Consider the following 16,323-nt stretch of genomic DNA (forward strand, 5'->3'; position numbering starts at 1 on the left):
AAAAATAAATATTATCAAAAAATAAAAAAGCGGGCAAAAAATTAAAGGGGTGCAACACGAGGACTTCCCAGAGGGTCACCCATCCTAGAACTACTCTCGCCCAAGCATGCTTAACTGCGGAGTTCTGATGGAATCCGGTGCATTAGTGCTGGTATGATCGCACCCATGACATGCCCTTCGAAACTACCTTTTATGACAAAGCAGCCAGTCTCGACGGCCCGAGACATTCGCGCCGCCGGGGCCGTTCTAGCGTAGGATTCAACGCGCTGGTCCCGCTATGCTGCATGGCACCGCCAGTCTCCGGACTCAGTTTATTTTTGTGGAAAAAAAATTATCCGAAGTGAAAAAGCCAAAAGCCGAAAAATTAAAAATAAATATTATCAAAAAATAAAAAAAGGGCAAAAAATAAAAGGGGTGCAACACGAGGACTTCCTGGGGGGTCACCCATCCTAGTACTACTCTCGCCCAAGCACGCTTAACTGCGGAGTTCTGATGGGATCCGGCGCATTAGTGCTGGTATGATCGCACCCATGACAAGCCCTTCGAAACTCTCTTATATGACAAAGCAGCAGGTCTCGACGGCCCGAGACATTCGCGCCGCCGGGGCCGTTCTGGCGTAGGATTCAACGCACTGGTCCCGCTATGCTGCATGGCACTGCCAGTCTCCGGACTCAGTTTATTTTCGGAGGAAAAAAATTATCCGAAGAGGAAAAGCCAAAAGCCGAAAAATTAAAAATAAATATTATCAAAAAATAAAAAAAGGGGCAAAAAATAAAAGGGGTGCAACACGAGGACTTCCCAGGTGGTCACCCATCCTAGTGCTACTCTCGCCCAAGCAAGCTTAACTGCGGTGTTCTGATGGGATCCGGTGCATTAGTGCTGGTATGATCGCACCCATGACAAGCCCTTCGAAACTCCCTTTTATGACAAAGCAGTCGGTCTCGACGGCTCGAGACATTCGCGCCGCCGGGGCCGTTCTAGCGTAGGATTCAAAGCGCTGGTCCCGCTATGCTGCATGGCACCGCCAGTCTCCGGACTCAGTTTATTTTCGTGGAAAAAAAATTATCCGAAGTGGAAAAGCCAAAAGCCGAAAAATTAAAAATAAATATTATCAAAAAATAAAAAAAGGGCAAAAAATAAAAGGGGTGCAACACGAGGACTTCCTGGGGGGTCACCCATCCTAGTACTACTCTCGCCCAAGCACGCTTAACTGCGGAGTTCTGATGGGATCCGGCGCATTAGTGCTGGTATGATCGCACCCATGACAAGCCCTTCGAAACTCCTTTTTATGACAAAGCAGCCGGTCTCGACGGCCCGAGACATTCGCGCAGCTGGGGCCGTTCTGGCGTAAAATTCAACGCGCTGGTCCCACTATGCTGCATGGCACCGCCAGTCTCCGAACTCAGTTTATTTTCGGAGGAAAAAAATAATCCAGAGTGGAAAAACGAAAAGCCGAAAAATTAAAAATAAATATTATCAAAAAATAAAAAAGCGGGCAAAAAATTAAAGGGGTGCAACCCGAGGACTTCCCAGAGGGTCACCCATCCTAGTACTACTCTCGCCCAAGCATGCTTAACTGCGGAGTTCTGATGGAATCCGGTGCATTAGTGCTGGTATGATCGCACCCATGACATGCCCTTCGAAACTTCCTTTTATGACAAAGCAGCAGACCTCGACGGCCCGAGACATTCGCGCCGGCGGGGCCGTTCTGGCGTAGGATTCAACGCGCTGGTCTCGCTATGCTGCATGGCACCGCGAGTCTCCGGACTCAGTTTATTTTCGGGGGAAAAAATTATCCGAAGAGAAAAAGCCGAAGCCAAAAAATTAAAAATAAATATTATCAAAAAATAAAAAAACGACCAAAAAATAAATGGGGTGCAACACGAGGACTTCCCAGGGGGTCACCCATCCTAGTACTACTCTCGCCCAAGCACGCTTAACTGCGGAGTTCTGATGGGATCCGGTGCATTAGTGCTGGTATGATCGCACCCATGACAAGCCCTTCGAAACTCCCTTTTATGACAAAGCAGCCGGTCTCGACGGCCCGAGACATTCGCGCCGCCGGGGCCGTTCTGGCGTAGGATTCAATGCGCTGGTCCCGCTATGCTGCATGCCACCGCCAGTCTCCGGACTCAGTTTATTTTCGGAGGAAAAAAATTATCCGAAGCGGAAAAGCCAAAAGCCGAAAAATTAAAAATAAATATTATCAAAAAATAAAAAAACCGGCAAAAAATAAATGGGGTGCAACACGAGGACTTCCCGGGGGGTGACCCATCCTAGTGCTACTCTCGCCCAAGCATGCTTAACTGCGGAGTTCTGATGGGATCCGGTGCATTAGTGCTGGTATGATCGCACCCATGACAAGCCCTTCGAAACTCCTTTTTATGACAAAGCAGCCGGTCTCGACGGCCCGAGACATTCGCGCCGCCGGGGCCGTTCTGGCGTAGAATTCAATGCGCTGGTCCCGCTATGCTGCATGGCACCGCCAGTCTCCGAACTCAGTTTATTTTGGGAGGAAAAAAATTATCCGAAGTGGAAAAGCCAAAAGCCGAAAAATTAAAAATAAATATTATCAAAAAATAAAAAAGCGGGCAAAAAATTAAAGGGGTGCAACACGAGGACTTCCCAGAGGGTCACCCATCCTAGTACTACTCTCGCCCAAGCATGCTTAACTGCGGAGTTCTGATGGAATCCGGTGCATTAGTGCTGGTATGATCGCACCCATGACATGCCCTTCGAAACTTCCTTTTATGACAAAGCAGCAGACCTCGACGGCCCGAGACATTCGCGCTGGCGGGGCCGTTCTGGCGTAGGATTCAACGCGCTGGTCCCGCTATGCTGCATGGCACCGCCAGTCTCCGGACTCAGTTTATTTTCGGAGGAAAAAATTATCCGAAGAGGAAAAGCCGAAGCCGAAAAATTAAAAATAAATATTATCAAAAAATAAAAAAACGAGCAAAAAATAAATGGGGTGCAACACGAGGACTTCCCAGGAGGTCACCCATCCTAGTACTACTCTCGCCCAAGCACGCTTAACTGCGGAGTTCTGATGGGATCCGGTGCATTAGTGCTGGTATGATCGCACCCATGACAAGCCCTTCGAAACTCACTTATATGACAAAGCAGCAGGTCTCGACGGCCCGAGACATTCGCGCCGCCGGTGCCGTTCCGGCGTAGGATTCAATGCGCTGGTCCCGCTATGCTGCATGGTACCGCCAGTCTCCGGACTCAGTTTATTTTCGGAGGAAAAAAATTATCCGAAGCGGAAAAGCCAAAAGCCGAAAAATTAAAAATAAATATTATCAAAAAATAAAAAAAGGGCAAAAAATAAATGGGGTGCAACACGAGGACTTCCCGGGGGGTCACCCATCCTAGTGCTACTCTCGCCCAAGCACGCTTAACTGCGGAGTTCTGATGGGATCCGGTGCATTAGTGCTGGTATGATCGCACCCATGACAAGCCCTTCGAAACTCCTTTTTATGACAAAGCAGCCGGTCTCGACGGCCCGAGACATTCGCGCCGCCGGAGCCGTTCTGGCGTAGAATTCAATGCGCTGGTCCCGCTATGCTGCATGGCACCGCCAGTCTCCGAACTCAGTTTATTTTGGGAGGAAAAAAATTATCCGAAGTGGAAAAGCCAAAAGCCGAAAAATTAAAAATAAATATTATCAAAAAATAAAAAAGCGGGCAAAAAATTAAAGGGGTGCAACACGAGGACTTCCCAGAGGGTCACCCATCCTAGTACTACTCTCGCCCAAGCATGCTTAACTGCGGAGTTCTGATGGAATCCGGTGCATTAGTGCTGGTATGATCGCACCCATGACATGCCCTTCGAAACTTCCTTTTATGACAAAGCAGCAGACCTCGACGGCCCGAGACATTCGCGCTGGCGGGGCCGTTCTGGCGTAGGATTCAACGCGCTGGTCCCGCTATGCTGCATGGCACCGCCAGTCTCCGGACTCAGTTTATTTTCGGAAGAAAAAATTATCCGAAGAGGAAAAGCCGAAAGCCGAAAAATTAAAAATAAATACTATCAAAAAATAAAAAAGCGGGCAAAAAATAAAAGGGGTGCAACACGAGGACTTCCCATGGGATCACCCATCCTAGTACTACTCTCGCCCAAGCACGCTTAACTGCGGAGTTCTGATGGGATCCGGTGCATTAGTGCTGGTATGATCGCACCCATGACAAGCCCTTCGAAACTCTCTTATATGACAAAGCAGCAGGTCTCGACGGGCCGAGACATTCGCGCCGCCGGGGCCGTTCTGGCGTAGGATTCAACGCACTGGTCCCGCTATGCTGCATGGCACCGCCAGTCTCCGGACTCAGTTTATTTTCGGAGGAAAAAAATTATCCGAAGAGGAAAAGCCAAAAGCCGAAAAATTAAAAATAAATATTATCAAAAAATAAAAAAACGGGCAAAAAATAAATGGGGTGCAACACGAGGACTTCCCTGGTGGTCACCCATCCTAGTGCTACTCTCGCCCAAGCACGCTTAACTGCGGAGTTCTGATGGGATCCGGTGCATTAGTGCTGGTATGATCGCACCCATGACAAGCCCTTCGAAACTCCCTTTTATGACAAAGCAGCCGGTCTCGACGGCCCGAGACATTCGCGCCGCCGGGGCCGTTCTAGCGTAGGATTCAACGCGCTGGTCCCGCTATGCTGCATGGCACCGCCAGTCTCCGGACTCAGTTTATTTTCGTGTAAAAAAAATTATTCGAAGTGGAAAAGCCAAAAGCCGAAAAATTAAAAATAAATATTATCAAAAAATAAAAAAAGGGCAAAAAATAAAAGGGGTGCAACACGAGGACTTCCTAGGGGGTCACCCATCCTAGTACTACTCTCGCCCAAGCACGCTTAACTGCGGAGTTCTGATGGGATCCGGCGCATTAGTGCTGGTATGATCGCACCCATGACAAGCCCTTCGAAACTCCTTTTTATGACAAAGCAGCCGGTCTCGACGGCCCGAGACATTCGCGCCGCCGGGGCCGTTCTGGCGTAAAATTCAACGCGCTGGTCCCGCTATGCTGCATGGCACCGCCAGTCTCCGAACTCAGTTTATTTTCGGAGGAAAAAAATTATCCGGAGTGGAAAAGTCAAAAGCCGAAAAATTAAAAATAAATATTACCAAAAAATAAAAAAGCGGGCAAAAAATTAAAGGGGTGCAACACGAGGACTTCCCAGAGGGTCACCCATCCTAGTACTACTCTCGCCCAAGCATGCTTAACTGCGGAGTTCTGATGGAATCCGGTGCATTAGTGCTGGTATGATCGCACCCATGACATGCCCTTCGAAACTCCCTTTTATGACAAAGCAGCCGGTCTCGACGGCCCGAGACATTCGCGCCGCCGGGGCCGTTCTAGCGTAGGATTCAACGCGCTGGTCCCGCTATGCTGCATGGCACCTCCAGTCTCCGGACTCAGTTTATTTTCGTGGAAAAAAAATTATCCGAAGTGGAAAAGCCAAAAGCCGAAAAATTAAAAATAAATATTATCAAAAAATAAAAAAAGGGCAAAAAATAAAAGGGGTGCAACACGAGGACTTCCTGGGGGGTCACCCATCCTAGTACTACTCTCGCCCAAGCACGCTTAACTGCGGAGTTCTGATGGGATCCGGCGCATTAGTGCTGGTATGATCGCACCCATGACAAGCCCTTCGAAACTCTCTTATATGACAAAGCAGCAGGTCTCGACGGCCCGAGACATTCGCGCCGCCGAAGCCGTTCTGGCGTAGGATTCAACGCACTGGTCCCGCTATGCTGCATGGCACCGCCAGTCTCCGGACTCAGTTTATTTTCGGAGGAAAAAAATTATCCGAAGAGGAAAAGCCAAAAGCCGAAAAATTAAAAATAAATATTATCAAAAAATAAAAAAAGGGGCAAAAAATAAAAGGGGTGCAACACGAGGACTTCCCAGGTGGTCACCCATCCGAGTGCTACTCTCGCCCAAGCAAGCTTAACTGCGGAGTTCTGATGGGATCCGGTGCATTAGTGCTGGTATGATCGCACCCATGACAAGCCCTTCGAAACTCCCTTTTATGACAAAGCAGTCGGACTCGACGGCCCGAGACATTCGCGCCGCCGGGGCCGTTCTAGCGTAGGATTCAATGCGCTGGTCCCGCTATGCTGCATGGCACCGCCAGTCTCCGGACTCAGTTTATTTTCGTGGAAAAAAAATTATCCGAAGTGGAAAAGCCAAAAGCCGAAAAATTAAAAATAAATATTATCAAAAAATAAAAAAAGGGCAAAAAATAAAAGGGGTGCAACACGAGGACTTCCTGGGGGGTCACCCATCCTAGTACTACTCTCGCCCAAGCACGCTTAACTGCGGAGTTCTGATGGGATCCGGCGCATTAGTGCTGGTATGATCGCACCCATGACAAGCCCTTCAAAACTCCTTTTTATGACAAAGCAGCCGGTCTCGATGGCCCGAGACATTCGCGCCGCCGGGGCCGTTCTGGCGTAAAATTCAACGCGCCGGTCCTGCTATGCTGCATGGCACCGCCAGTCTCCGAACTCAGTTTATTTTCGGAGGAAAAAAATTATCCGGAGTGGAAAAGCCAAAAGCCGAAAAATTAAAAATAAATATTATCAAAAAATAAAAAAGCGGGCAAAAAATTAAAGGGGTGCAACACGAGGACTTCCCAGAGGGTCACCCATCCTAGTACTACTCTCGCCCAAGCATGCTTAACTGCGGAGTTCTGATGGAATCCAGTGCATTAGTGCTGGTATGATCGCACCCATGACATGCCCTTCGAAACTTCCTTTTATGACAAAGCAGCAGACCTCGACGGCCCGAGACATTCGCGCCGGCGGGGCCGTTCTGGCGTAGGATTCAACGCGCTGGTCCCGCTATGCTGCATGGCACCGCCAGTCTCCGGACTCAGTTTATTTTCGGGGGAAAAAATTATCCGAAGAGGAAAAGCCGAAGCCGAAAAATTAAAAATAAATATTATCAAAAAATAAAAAAACGAGCAAAAAATAAATGGGGTGCAACACGAGGACTTCCCAGGGGGTCACCCATCCTAGTACTACTCTCGGCCAAGCACGCTTAACTGCGGAGTTCTGATGGGATCCGGTGCATTAGTGCTGGTATGATCGCACCAATGACAAGCCCTTCGAAACTCCCTTTTATAACAAAGCAGCCGGTCTCGACGGCCCGAGACATTCGCGCCACCGGGGCCGTTCTGGCGTAGGATTCAACGCGCTGGTCCCGCTATGCTGCATGGCACCGCCAGTCTCCGGACTCAGTTTATTTTCGTGGAAAAAAAATTATCCGAAGTGGAAAAGCCAAAAGCCGAAAAATTAAAAATAAATATTATCAAAAAATAAAAAAAGGGCAAAAAATAAAAGGGGTGCAACACGAGGACTTCCTGGGGGGTCACCCATCCTAGTACTACTCTCGCCCAAGCACGCTTAACTGCGGAGTTCTGATGGGATCCGGCGCATTAGTGCTGGTATGATCGCACCCATGACAAGCCCTTCGAAACTCCTTTTTATGACAAAGCAGCCGGTCTCGATGGCCCGAGACATTCGCGCCGCCGGGGCCGTTCTGGCGTAAAATTCAACGCGCCGGTCCCGCTATGCTGCATGGCACCGCCAGTCTCCGAACTCAGTTTATTTTCGGAGGAAAAAAATTATCCGGAGTGGAAAAGCCAAAAGCCGAAAAATTAAAAATAAATATTATCAAAAAATAAAAAAGCGGGCAAAAAATTAAAGGGGTGCAACACGAGGACTTCCCAGAGGGTCACCCATCCTAGTACTACTCTCGCCCGAGCATGCTTAACTGCGGAGTTCTGATGGAATCCGGTGCATTAGTGCTGGTATGATCGCACCCATGACATGCCCTTCGAAACTTCCTTTTATGACAAAGCAGCAGACCTCGACGGCCCGAGACATTCGCGCCGGCGGGGTCGTTCTGGCGTAGGATTCAACGCGCTGGTCCCGCTATGCTGCATGGCACCGCCAGTCTCCGGACTCAGTTTATTTTCGGGGGAAAAAATTATCCGAAGAGGAAAAGCCGAAGCCGAAAAATTAAAAATAAATATTATCAAAAAATAAAAAAACAAGCAAAAAATAAATGGGGTGCAACACGAGGACTTCCTAGGGGGTCACCCATCCTAGTACTACTCTCGGCCAAGCACGCTTAACTGCGGAGTTCTGATGGGATCCGGTGCATTAGTGCTGGTATGATCGCACCCATGACAAGCCCTTCGAAACTCCCTTTTATGACAAAGCAGCCGGTCTCGACGGCCCGAGACATTCGCGCCGCCGGGGCCGTTCTGGCGTAGGATTCAACGCGCTGGTCCCGCTATGCTGCATGGCACCGCCAGTCTCCGGACTCAGTTTATTTTCGTGGAAAAAAAATTATCCGAAGTGGAAAAGCCAAAAGCTGAAAAATTAAAAATAAATATTATCAAAAAATAAAAAAAGGGCAAAAAATAAAAGGGGTGCAACACGTGGACTTCCTGGGGGGTCACCCATCCTAGTACTACTCTCGCCCAAGCACGCTTAACTGCGGAGTTCTGATGGGATCCGGCGCATTAGTGCTGGTATGATCGCACCCATGACAAGCCCTTCGAAACTCCTTTTTATGACAAAGCAGCCGGTCTCGACGGCCCGAGACATTCGCGCCGCCGGGGCCGTTCTGGCGTAAAATTCAACGCGCTGGTCCCGCTATGCTGCATGGCACCGCCAATCTCCGAACTCAGTTTATTTTCGGAGGAAAAAAATTATCCGGAGTGGAAAAGCCAAAAGCCGAAAAATTAAAAATAAAAATTATCAAAAAATAAAAAAGCGGGCAAAAAATTAAAGGGGTGCAACACGAGGACTTCCTAGAGGGTCACCCATCCTGGTACTACTCTCGCCCAAGCATGCTTAACTGCGGAGTTCTGATGGAATCCAGTGCATTAGTGCTGGTATGATCGCACCCATGACATGCCCTTCGAAACTTCCTTTTATGACAAAGCAGCAGACCTCGACGGCCCGAGACATTCGCGCCGGCGGGGCCGTTCTGGCGTAGGATTCAACGCGCTGGTCTCGCTATGCTGCATGGCACCGCCAGTCTCCGGACTCAGTTTATTTTCGGGGGAAAATATTATCCGAAGAGGAAAAGCCGAAAGCCGAAAAATTAAAAATAAATATTATCAAAAAATAAAAAAGCGGGCAAAAAATAAAAGGGGTGCAACACGAGGACTTCCCATGGGATCACCCATCCTTGTACTACTCTCGCCCAAGCACGCTTAACTGCGGAGTTCTGATGGGATCCGGTGCATTAGTGCTGGTATGATCGCACCCATGACAAGCCCTTCGAAACTCACTTATATGACAAAGCAGCAGGTCTCGACGGCCCGAGACATTCGCGCCGCCGGTGCCGTTCCGGCGTAGGATTCAACGCACTGGTCCCGCTATGCTGCATGGCATCGCCAGTCTCCGGACTCAGTTTATTTTTGGAGGAAAAAAATTATTCGAAGCGGAAAAGCCAAAAGCCGAAAAATTAAAAATAAATATTATCAAAAAATAAAAAAGCGGGCAAAAAATAAAAGGGGTGCAACACGAGGACTTCCCATGGGATCACCCATCCTTGTACTACTCTCGCCCAAGCACGCTTAACTGCGGAGTTCTGATGGGATCCGGTGCATTAGTGCTGGTATGATCGCACCCATGACAAGCCCTTCGAAACTCTCTTATATGACAAAGCAGCAGGTCTCGACGGCCCGAGACATTCGCGCCGCCGGGGCCGTTCTGGCGTAGGATTCAACGCACTGGTCCCGCTATGCTGCATGGCATCGCCAGTCTCCGGACTCAGTTTATTTTCGGAGGAAAAAAATTATTCGAAACGGAAAAGCCAAAAGCCGAAAAATTAAAAATAAATATTATCAAAAAATAAAAAAACGGGCAAAAAATAAAAGGGGTGCAACACGAGGACTTCCCAGGTGGTCACCCATCCTAGTGCTACTCTCGCCCAAGCACGCTTAACTGCGGAGTTCTGATGGGATCCGGTGCATTAGTGCTGGTATGATCGCACCCATGACAAGCCCTTCGAAACACCCTTTTATGACAAAGCAGCCGGTCTCGACGGCCCGAGACATTCGCGCCGCCGGGGCCGTTCTGGCGTAGGATTCAACGCGCTGGTCCCGCTATGCTGCATGGCACCGCCAGTCTCCGGACTCAGTTTATTTTTGTGGAAAAAAAATTATCCGAAGTGGAAAAGCCAAAAGCTGAAAAATTAAAAATAAATATTATCAAAAAATAAAAAAAGGGCAAAAAATAAAAGGGGTGCAACACGAGGACTTCCTGGGGGGTCACCCATCCTAGTACTACTCTCGCCCAAGCACGCTTAACTGCGGAGTTCTGATGGGATCCGGCGCATTAGTGCTGGTATGATCGCACCCATGACAAGCCCTTCGAAACTCCTTTTTATGACAAAGCAGCCGGTCTCGACGGCCCGAGACAATCGCGCCGCCGGGGCCGTTCTGGCGTAAAATTCAACGCGCTGGTCCCGCTATGCTGCATGGCACAACCAGTCTCCGAACTCAGTTTATTTTCGGAGGAAAAAAATTATCCGGAGTGGAAAAGCCAAAAGCCGAAAAATTAAAAATAAATATTATCAAAAAATAAAAAAGCGGGCAAAAAATTAAAGGGGTGCAACACGAGGACTTCCCAGAGGGTCACCCATCCTAGTACTACTCTCGCCCAAGCATGCTTAACTGCGGAGTTCTGATGGAATCCGGTGCATTAGTGCTGGTATGATCGCACCCATGATATGCCCTTCGAAACTTCCTTTTATGACAAAGCAGCAGACCTCGACGGCCCGAGACATTCGCGCTGGCGGGGCCGTTCTGGCGTAGGATTCAACGCGCTGGTCCCGCTATGCTGCATGGCATCGCCAGTCTCCGGACTCAGATTATTTTCGGGGGAAAAAATTATCCGAAGAGGAAAAGCCAAAAGCCGAAAAATTAAAAATAAATTTTATCAAAAAATAAAAAAGCGGGCAAAAAATAAAAGGGGTGCAACACGAGGACTTCCCAGGGGGTCACCCATCCTAGTACTACTCTCGCCCAAGCACGCTTAACTGCGGAGTTCTGATGGGATCCGGTGCATTAGTGCTGGTATGATCGCACCCATGACAAGCCCTTCGAAACTCCCTTTTATGACAAAGCAGCAGGTCTCGACGACCCGAGACATTCGCACCGCCGGGGCCGTTCTGGCGTAGGATTCAACGCGCTGGTCCCGCTATGCTGCATGGCACCGCCAGTCTCCGGACTCAGTTTATTTTCGGAGGAAAAAAATTATCCGAAGCGGAAAAGCCAAAAGCCGAAAAATTAAAAATAAATATTATCAAAAAATAAAAAAAACGGGCAAAAAATAAAAGGGGTGCAACACGAGGACTTCCCAGGTGGTCACCCATCCTAGTGCTACTCTCGCCCAAGCACGCTTAACGGCGGAGTTCTGATGGGATCCGGTGCATTAGTGCTGGTATGATCGCACCCATGACAAGCCCTTCGAAACTCCCTTTTATGACAAAGCAGCCGGTCTCGACGGCCCGAGACATTCGCGCCGCCGGGGCCGTTCTGGCGTAGGATTCAACGCGCTGGTCCCGCTATGCTGCATGGCACCGCCAGTCTCCGGACTCAGTTTATTTTTGTGGAAAAAAAATTATCCGAAGTGGAAAAGCCAAAAGCTGAAAAATTAAAAATAAATATTATCAAAAAATAAAAAAAGGGCAAAAAATAAAAGGGGTGCAACACGAGGACTTCCTGGGGGGTCACCCATCCTAGTACTACTCTCGCCCAAGCACGCTTAACTGCGGAGTTCTGATGGGATCCGGCGCATTAGTGCTGGTATGATCGCACCCATGACAAGCCCTTCGAAACTCCTTTTTATGACAAAGCAGCCGGTCTCGACGGCCCGAGACAATCGCGCCGCCGGGGCCGTTCTGGCGTAAAATTCAACGCGCTGGTCCCGCTATGCTGCATGGCACAACCAGTCTCCGAACTCAGTTTATTTTCGGAGGAAAAAAATTATCCGGAGTGGAAAAGCCAAAAGCCGAAAAATTAAAAATAAATATTATCAAAAAATAAAAAAGCGGGCAAAAAATTAAAGGGGTGCAACACGAGGACTTCCCAGAGGGTCACCCATCCTAGTACTACTCTCGCCCAAGCATGCTTAACTGCGGAGTTCTGATGGAATCCGGTGCATTAGTGCTGGTATGATCGCACCCATGATATGCCCTTCGAAACTTCCTTTTATGACAAAGCAGCAGACCTCGACTGCCCGAGACATTCGCGCCGGCGGGGCCGTTCTGGCGTAGGATTCAATGCGCTGGTCCCGCTATGCTGCATGGCATCGCCAGTCTCCGGACTCAGATTATTTTCGGGGGAAAAAATTATCCGAAGAGGAAAAGCCAAAAGCCGAAAAATTAAAAATAAATTTTATCAAAAAATAAAAAAGCGGGCAAAAAATAAAAGGGGTGCAACACGAGGACTTCCCAGGGGGTCACCCATCCTAGTACTACTCTCGCCCAAGCACGCTTAACTGCGGAGTTCTGATGGGATCCGGTGCATTAGTGCTGGTATGATCGCACCCATGACAAGCCCTTCGAAACTCCCTTTTATGACAAAGCAGCAGGTCTCGACGACCCGAGACATTCGCACCGCCGGGGCCGTTCTGGCGTAGGATTCAACGCGCTGGTCCCGCTATGCTGCATGGCACCGCCAGTCTCCGGACTCAGTTTATTTTCGGAGGAAAAAAATTATCCGAAGCGGAAAAGCCAAAAGCCGAAAAATTAAAAATAAATATTATCAAAAAATAAAAAAAACGGGCAAAAAATAAAAGGGGTGCAACACGAGGACTTCCCAGGTGGTCACCCATCCTAGTGCTACTCTCGCCCAAGCACGCTTAACGGCGGAGTTCTGATGGGATCCGGTGCATTAGTGCTGGTATGATCGCACCCATGACAAGCCCTTCGAAACTCCCTTTTATGACAAAGCAGCCGGTCTCGACGGCCCGAGACATTCGCGCCGCCGGGGCCGTTCTGGCGTAGGATTCAACGCGCTGGTCCCGCTATGCTGCATGGCACCGCCAGTCTCCGGACTCAGTTTATTTTTGTGGAAAAAAAATTATCCGAAGTGGAAAAGCCAAAAGCTGAAAAATTAAAAATAAATATTATCAAAAAATAAAAAAAGGGCAAAAAATAAAAGGGGTGCAACACGAGGACTTCCTGGGGGTCACCCATCCTAGTACTACTCTCGCCCAAGCACGCTTAACTGCGGAGTTCTGATGGGATCCGGCGCATCAGCGCTGGTATGATCGCACCCATGACAAGCCCTTCGAAACTCCTTTTTATGACAAAGCAGCCGGTCTCGACGGCCCGAGACATTCGCGCCGCCGGGGCCGTTCTGGCGTAAAATTCAACGCGCTGGTCCCGCTATGCTGCATGGCACAGCCAGTCTCCGAACTCGGTTTATTTTCGGAGGAAAAAAATTATCCGGAGTGGAAAAGCCAAAAGCCGAAAAATTAAAAATAAATATTATCAAAAAATAAAAAAGCGGGCAAAAAATTAAAGGGGTGCAACACGAGGACTTCCCAGAGGGTCACCCATCCTAGTACTACTCTCGCCCAAGCATGCTTAAATGCAGAGTTCTGATGGAATCCGGTGCATTAGGGCTGGTATGATCGCACCCATGATATGCCCTTCGAAACTTCCTTTTATGACGAAGCAGCAGACCTCGACGGCCCGAGACATTCGCGCCGGCGGGGCCGTTCTGGCGTAGGATTCAACGCGCTGGTCCCGCTATGCAGCATGGCATCGCCAGTCTCCGGACTCAGTTTATTTTCGGGGGAAAAAATTATCCCAAGAGGAAAGGCCAAAAGCCGAAAAATTAAAAATAAATTTTATCAAAAAATAAAAAAGCAGGCAAAAAATAAAAGGGGTGCAACACGAGGACTTCCCAGGGGGTCACCCATCCTAGTACTACTCTCGCCCAAGCACGCTTAACTGCGGAGTTCTGATGGGATCCGGTGCATTAGTGCTGGTATGATCGCACCCATGACAAGCCCTTCGAAACTCCCTTTTATGACAAAGCAGCAGGTCTCGACGGCCCGAGACATTCGCACCGCCGGGGCCGTTCTGGCGTAGGATTCAACGCGCTGGTCCCGCTATGCTGCATGGCACCGCCAGTCTTCGGACTCAGTTTATTTTCGGAGAAAAAAAATTATCCGAAGCGGAAAAGCCAAAAGCCGAAAAATTAAAAATAAATATTATCAAAAAATAAAAAAAGGGGCAAAAAATAAAAGGGGTGCAACACGAGGACTTCCCAGGTGGTCACCCATCCTAGTGCTACTCTCGCCCAAGCACGCTTAACTGCAGAGTTCTGATGGGATCCGGTGCATTAGTGCTGGTATGATCGCACCCATGACAAGCCCTTCGAAACTCCCTTTTATGACAAAGCAGCCGGTCTCGACGGCCCGAGACATTCGCGCCGCCGGGGCCGTTCTGGCGTAGGATTCAACGCGCTGGTCCCGCTATGCTGCATGGCACCGCCAGTCTCCGGACTCAATTTATTTTTGTGGAAAAAAAATTATTCGAAGTGGAAAAGCCAAAAGCTGAGAAATTAAAAATAAATATTATCAAAAAATAAAAAAAGGGCAAAAAATAAAAGGGGTGCAACACGAGGACTTCCTGGGGGGTCACCCATCCTAGTACTACTCTCGCCCAAGCAAGCTTAACTGCGGAGTTCTGATGGGATCCGGCGCATTAGTGCTGGTATGATCGCACCCATGACAAGCCCTTCGAAACTCCTTTTTATGACAAAGCAGCCGATCTCGACGGCCCGAGACATTCGCGCCGCCGGGGCCGTTCTGGCGTAAAATTCAACGCGCTGGTCCCGCTATGCTGCATGGCACCGCCAGTCTCCGAACTCAGTTTATTTTCGGAGGAAAAAAATTATCCGGAGTGGAAAATCCAAAAGCCAAAAAATTAAAAATAAATATTATCAAAAAATAAAAAAGCGGGCAAAAAATTAAAGGGGTGCAACACGAGGACTTCCCAGAGGGTCACACATCCCAGTACTACTCTCGCCCAAGCATGCTTAACTGCGGAGTTCTGATGGAATCCGGTGCATTAGTGCCGGTATGATCGCACCCATGATATGCCCTTCGAAACTTCCTTTTATGACAAAGCAGCAGACCTCGACGGCCCGAGACATTCGCGCCGGCGGGGCCGTTCTGGCGTAGGATTCAACGCGCTGGTCCCGCTATGCTGCATGGCACCGCCAGTCCCCGGACTCAGTTTATTTTCGGAGAAAAAAATTATCCGAAGAGAAAAAGCCGAAAGCCGAAAAATTAAAAATAAATATTATCAAAAAATAAAAAAGCGGGCAAAAAATAAAAGGGGTGCAACACGAGGACTTCCCAGGGGTCACCCATCCTAGTACTACTCTCGCCCAAGCACGCTTAACTGCGGAGTTCTGATGGGATCCGGTGCATTAGTGCTGGTATGATCGCACCCATGACAAGCCCTTCGAAACTCCTTTTTATGACAAAGCAGCCGGTCTCGACGGCCCGAGACATTCGCGCCGCCGGGGCCGTTCTGGCGTAAAATTCAACGCGCTGGTCCCGCTATGCTGCATGGCACCGCCAGTCTCCGAACTCAGTTTATTTTCGGAGGAAAAAAATTATCCGGAGTGGAAAAGCCAAAAGCCAAAAAATTAAAAATAAATATTATCAAAAAATAAAAAAGCGGGCAAAAAATTAAAGGGGTGCAACACGAGGACTTCCCAGAGGGTCACACATCCCAGTACTACTCTCGCCCAAGCATGCTTAACTGCGGAGTTCTGATGGAATCCGGTGCATTAGTGCTGGTATGATCGCACCCATGATATGCCCTTCGAAACTTCCTTTTATGACAAAGCAGCAGACCTCGACGGCCCGAGACATTCGCGCCGGCGGGGCCGTTCTGGCGTAGGATTCAACGCGCTGGTCCCGCTATGCTGCATGGCACCGCCAGTCTCCGGACTCAGTTTATTTTTGTGGAAAAAAAATTATCCGAAGTGGAAAAGCCAAAAGCTGAAAAATTAAAAATAAATATTATCAAAAAATAAAAAAAGGGCAAAAAATAAAAGGGGTGCAACACGAGGACTTCCTGGGGGTCACCCATCCTAGTACTACTCTCGCCCAAGCACGCTTAACTGCGGAGTTCTGATGGGATCCGGCGCATCAGCGCTGGTATGATCGCACCCATGACAAGCCCTTCGAAACTCCTTTTTATGACAAAGCAGCCGGTCTCGACGGCCCGAGACATTCGCGCCGCCGGGGCCGTTC

The 16,323-nt window shown here is 48.9% G+C and overlaps 40 non-coding genes and 5 pseudogenes across 40 annotated transcripts; all 45 read right to left on the bottom strand.

Moving 5' to 3' along the window:
• Positions 1 to 46: 46 nt before the first annotated feature.
• On the bottom strand, positions 47 to 165 carry LOC149753944 (5S ribosomal RNA). Its single transcript, XR_016408444.1, has one exon. It is a non-coding gene; the product is annotated as a 5S ribosomal RNA (ribosomal RNA).
• Positions 166 to 411: 246 nt separating this feature from the next.
• Positions 412 to 530, bottom strand: LOC149753945 (5S ribosomal RNA). The gene has a single exon (XR_016405254.1). It is a non-coding gene; the product is annotated as a 5S ribosomal RNA (ribosomal RNA).
• A 247-nt stretch (positions 531 to 777) lies between these two features.
• LOC149753946 (5S ribosomal RNA) lies at positions 778 to 896 on the bottom strand (annotated as a pseudogene).
• Positions 897 to 1,142: 246 nt separating this feature from the next.
• On the bottom strand, positions 1,143 to 1,261 carry LOC149753947 (5S ribosomal RNA). The gene has a single exon (XR_016405255.1). It is a non-coding gene; the product is annotated as a 5S ribosomal RNA (ribosomal RNA).
• A 247-nt stretch (positions 1,262 to 1,508) lies between these two features.
• On the bottom strand, positions 1,509 to 1,627 carry LOC149753948 (5S ribosomal RNA). Its single transcript, XR_016407944.1, has one exon. It is a non-coding gene; the product is annotated as a 5S ribosomal RNA (ribosomal RNA).
• A 245-nt stretch (positions 1,628 to 1,872) lies between these two features.
• Positions 1,873 to 1,991, bottom strand: LOC149753949 (5S ribosomal RNA). Its single transcript, XR_016410730.1, has one exon. It is a non-coding gene; the product is annotated as a 5S ribosomal RNA (ribosomal RNA).
• A 247-nt stretch (positions 1,992 to 2,238) lies between these two features.
• Positions 2,239 to 2,357, bottom strand: LOC149753950 (5S ribosomal RNA). The gene has a single exon (XR_016408790.1). It is a non-coding gene; the product is annotated as a 5S ribosomal RNA (ribosomal RNA).
• A 247-nt stretch (positions 2,358 to 2,604) lies between these two features.
• LOC149753951 (5S ribosomal RNA) lies at positions 2,605 to 2,723 on the bottom strand. The gene has a single exon (XR_016406074.1). It is a non-coding gene; the product is annotated as a 5S ribosomal RNA (ribosomal RNA).
• A 245-nt stretch (positions 2,724 to 2,968) lies between these two features.
• Positions 2,969 to 3,087, bottom strand: LOC149753952 (5S ribosomal RNA). The gene has a single exon (XR_016410190.1). It is a non-coding gene; the product is annotated as a 5S ribosomal RNA (ribosomal RNA).
• Positions 3,088 to 3,333: 246 nt separating this feature from the next.
• Positions 3,334 to 3,452, bottom strand: LOC149753953 (5S ribosomal RNA). The gene has a single exon (XR_016405388.1). It is a non-coding gene; the product is annotated as a 5S ribosomal RNA (ribosomal RNA).
• A 247-nt stretch (positions 3,453 to 3,699) lies between these two features.
• LOC149753954 (5S ribosomal RNA) lies at positions 3,700 to 3,818 on the bottom strand. The gene has a single exon (XR_016406076.1). It is a non-coding gene; the product is annotated as a 5S ribosomal RNA (ribosomal RNA).
• A 246-nt stretch (positions 3,819 to 4,064) lies between these two features.
• LOC149753955 (5S ribosomal RNA) lies at positions 4,065 to 4,183 on the bottom strand. Its single transcript, XR_016402167.1, has one exon. It is a non-coding gene; the product is annotated as a 5S ribosomal RNA (ribosomal RNA).
• Positions 4,184 to 4,430: 247 nt separating this feature from the next.
• LOC149753956 (5S ribosomal RNA) lies at positions 4,431 to 4,549 on the bottom strand. Its single transcript, XR_016405650.1, has one exon. It is a non-coding gene; the product is annotated as a 5S ribosomal RNA (ribosomal RNA).
• A 246-nt stretch (positions 4,550 to 4,795) lies between these two features.
• LOC149753957 (5S ribosomal RNA) lies at positions 4,796 to 4,914 on the bottom strand. The gene has a single exon (XR_016404195.1). It is a non-coding gene; the product is annotated as a 5S ribosomal RNA (ribosomal RNA).
• A 247-nt stretch (positions 4,915 to 5,161) lies between these two features.
• On the bottom strand, positions 5,162 to 5,280 carry LOC149753958 (5S ribosomal RNA). Its single transcript, XR_016406077.1, has one exon. It is a non-coding gene; the product is annotated as a 5S ribosomal RNA (ribosomal RNA).
• A 246-nt stretch (positions 5,281 to 5,526) lies between these two features.
• LOC149753959 (5S ribosomal RNA) lies at positions 5,527 to 5,645 on the bottom strand. The gene has a single exon (XR_016405256.1). It is a non-coding gene; the product is annotated as a 5S ribosomal RNA (ribosomal RNA).
• Positions 5,646 to 5,892: 247 nt separating this feature from the next.
• Positions 5,893 to 6,011, bottom strand: LOC149753960 (5S ribosomal RNA). The gene has a single exon (XR_016407881.1). It is a non-coding gene; the product is annotated as a 5S ribosomal RNA (ribosomal RNA).
• A 246-nt stretch (positions 6,012 to 6,257) lies between these two features.
• On the bottom strand, positions 6,258 to 6,376 carry LOC149753961 (5S ribosomal RNA). The gene has a single exon (XR_016405257.1). It is a non-coding gene; the product is annotated as a 5S ribosomal RNA (ribosomal RNA).
• A 247-nt stretch (positions 6,377 to 6,623) lies between these two features.
• LOC149753962 (5S ribosomal RNA) lies at positions 6,624 to 6,742 on the bottom strand. The gene has a single exon (XR_016407891.1). It is a non-coding gene; the product is annotated as a 5S ribosomal RNA (ribosomal RNA).
• Positions 6,743 to 6,987: 245 nt separating this feature from the next.
• On the bottom strand, positions 6,988 to 7,106 carry LOC149753963 (5S ribosomal RNA). Its single transcript, XR_016406002.1, has one exon. It is a non-coding gene; the product is annotated as a 5S ribosomal RNA (ribosomal RNA).
• Positions 7,107 to 7,352: 246 nt separating this feature from the next.
• On the bottom strand, positions 7,353 to 7,471 carry LOC149753964 (5S ribosomal RNA). The gene has a single exon (XR_016405258.1). It is a non-coding gene; the product is annotated as a 5S ribosomal RNA (ribosomal RNA).
• A 247-nt stretch (positions 7,472 to 7,718) lies between these two features.
• LOC149753965 (5S ribosomal RNA) lies at positions 7,719 to 7,837 on the bottom strand. Its single transcript, XR_016406518.1, has one exon. It is a non-coding gene; the product is annotated as a 5S ribosomal RNA (ribosomal RNA).
• A 245-nt stretch (positions 7,838 to 8,082) lies between these two features.
• Positions 8,083 to 8,201, bottom strand: LOC149753966 (5S ribosomal RNA). The gene has a single exon (XR_016406208.1). It is a non-coding gene; the product is annotated as a 5S ribosomal RNA (ribosomal RNA).
• A 246-nt stretch (positions 8,202 to 8,447) lies between these two features.
• LOC149753967 (5S ribosomal RNA) lies at positions 8,448 to 8,566 on the bottom strand. Its single transcript, XR_016404758.1, has one exon. It is a non-coding gene; the product is annotated as a 5S ribosomal RNA (ribosomal RNA).
• Positions 8,567 to 8,813: 247 nt separating this feature from the next.
• LOC149753968 (5S ribosomal RNA) lies at positions 8,814 to 8,932 on the bottom strand (annotated as a pseudogene).
• Positions 8,933 to 9,178: 246 nt separating this feature from the next.
• On the bottom strand, positions 9,179 to 9,297 carry LOC149753969 (5S ribosomal RNA). The gene has a single exon (XR_016405455.1). It is a non-coding gene; the product is annotated as a 5S ribosomal RNA (ribosomal RNA).
• A 247-nt stretch (positions 9,298 to 9,544) lies between these two features.
• LOC149753970 (5S ribosomal RNA) lies at positions 9,545 to 9,663 on the bottom strand. Its single transcript, XR_016405456.1, has one exon. It is a non-coding gene; the product is annotated as a 5S ribosomal RNA (ribosomal RNA).
• A 247-nt stretch (positions 9,664 to 9,910) lies between these two features.
• On the bottom strand, positions 9,911 to 10,029 carry LOC149753971 (5S ribosomal RNA). The gene has a single exon (XR_016404055.1). It is a non-coding gene; the product is annotated as a 5S ribosomal RNA (ribosomal RNA).
• Positions 10,030 to 10,275: 246 nt separating this feature from the next.
• On the bottom strand, positions 10,276 to 10,394 carry LOC149753972 (5S ribosomal RNA). Its single transcript, XR_016405259.1, has one exon. It is a non-coding gene; the product is annotated as a 5S ribosomal RNA (ribosomal RNA).
• A 247-nt stretch (positions 10,395 to 10,641) lies between these two features.
• Positions 10,642 to 10,760, bottom strand: LOC149753973 (5S ribosomal RNA). Its single transcript, XR_016406078.1, has one exon. It is a non-coding gene; the product is annotated as a 5S ribosomal RNA (ribosomal RNA).
• A 246-nt stretch (positions 10,761 to 11,006) lies between these two features.
• Positions 11,007 to 11,125, bottom strand: LOC149753974 (5S ribosomal RNA). The gene has a single exon (XR_016410741.1). It is a non-coding gene; the product is annotated as a 5S ribosomal RNA (ribosomal RNA).
• A 248-nt stretch (positions 11,126 to 11,373) lies between these two features.
• Positions 11,374 to 11,492, bottom strand: LOC149753975 (5S ribosomal RNA). Its single transcript, XR_016406179.1, has one exon. It is a non-coding gene; the product is annotated as a 5S ribosomal RNA (ribosomal RNA).
• Positions 11,493 to 11,738: 246 nt separating this feature from the next.
• LOC149753976 (5S ribosomal RNA) lies at positions 11,739 to 11,857 on the bottom strand. Its single transcript, XR_016405260.1, has one exon. It is a non-coding gene; the product is annotated as a 5S ribosomal RNA (ribosomal RNA).
• Positions 11,858 to 12,104: 247 nt separating this feature from the next.
• Positions 12,105 to 12,223, bottom strand: LOC149753977 (5S ribosomal RNA). The gene has a single exon (XR_016406079.1). It is a non-coding gene; the product is annotated as a 5S ribosomal RNA (ribosomal RNA).
• Positions 12,224 to 12,469: 246 nt separating this feature from the next.
• On the bottom strand, positions 12,470 to 12,588 carry LOC149753978 (5S ribosomal RNA). Its single transcript, XR_016410752.1, has one exon. It is a non-coding gene; the product is annotated as a 5S ribosomal RNA (ribosomal RNA).
• Positions 12,589 to 12,836: 248 nt separating this feature from the next.
• On the bottom strand, positions 12,837 to 12,955 carry LOC149753979 (5S ribosomal RNA). The gene has a single exon (XR_016406180.1). It is a non-coding gene; the product is annotated as a 5S ribosomal RNA (ribosomal RNA).
• A 246-nt stretch (positions 12,956 to 13,201) lies between these two features.
• Positions 13,202 to 13,319, bottom strand: LOC149753980 (5S ribosomal RNA). Its single transcript, XR_016407722.1, has one exon. It is a non-coding gene; the product is annotated as a 5S ribosomal RNA (ribosomal RNA).
• A 247-nt stretch (positions 13,320 to 13,566) lies between these two features.
• On the bottom strand, positions 13,567 to 13,685 carry LOC149753981 (5S ribosomal RNA; annotated as a pseudogene).
• A 246-nt stretch (positions 13,686 to 13,931) lies between these two features.
• On the bottom strand, positions 13,932 to 14,050 carry LOC149753982 (5S ribosomal RNA). The gene has a single exon (XR_016410763.1). It is a non-coding gene; the product is annotated as a 5S ribosomal RNA (ribosomal RNA).
• A 247-nt stretch (positions 14,051 to 14,297) lies between these two features.
• Positions 14,298 to 14,416, bottom strand: LOC149753983 (5S ribosomal RNA). The gene has a single exon (XR_016406231.1). It is a non-coding gene; the product is annotated as a 5S ribosomal RNA (ribosomal RNA).
• A 246-nt stretch (positions 14,417 to 14,662) lies between these two features.
• LOC149753984 (5S ribosomal RNA) lies at positions 14,663 to 14,781 on the bottom strand. Its single transcript, XR_016407950.1, has one exon. It is a non-coding gene; the product is annotated as a 5S ribosomal RNA (ribosomal RNA).
• A 247-nt stretch (positions 14,782 to 15,028) lies between these two features.
• On the bottom strand, positions 15,029 to 15,147 carry LOC149753985 (5S ribosomal RNA; annotated as a pseudogene).
• A 246-nt stretch (positions 15,148 to 15,393) lies between these two features.
• On the bottom strand, positions 15,394 to 15,511 carry LOC149753986 (5S ribosomal RNA). Its single transcript, XR_016403625.1, has one exon. It is a non-coding gene; the product is annotated as a 5S ribosomal RNA (ribosomal RNA).
• A 247-nt stretch (positions 15,512 to 15,758) lies between these two features.
• Positions 15,759 to 15,877, bottom strand: LOC149753987 (5S ribosomal RNA; annotated as a pseudogene).
• A 246-nt stretch (positions 15,878 to 16,123) lies between these two features.
• On the bottom strand, positions 16,124 to 16,241 carry LOC149753988 (5S ribosomal RNA). The gene has a single exon (XR_016407724.1). It is a non-coding gene; the product is annotated as a 5S ribosomal RNA (ribosomal RNA).
• Positions 16,242 to 16,323: the final 82 nt, after the last annotated feature.

The sequence above is a fragment of the Phoenix dactylifera genome, chromosome 4 (assembly GCF_051530095.1).
Source record: "Phoenix dactylifera cultivar Ajwa chromosome 4, Ajwa_hap1_PhDact_Kaust_v1.1, whole genome shotgun sequence".
In the NCBI taxonomy this organism is placed as follows: Eukaryota; Viridiplantae; Streptophyta; class Magnoliopsida; order Arecales; family Arecaceae; genus Phoenix; species Phoenix dactylifera.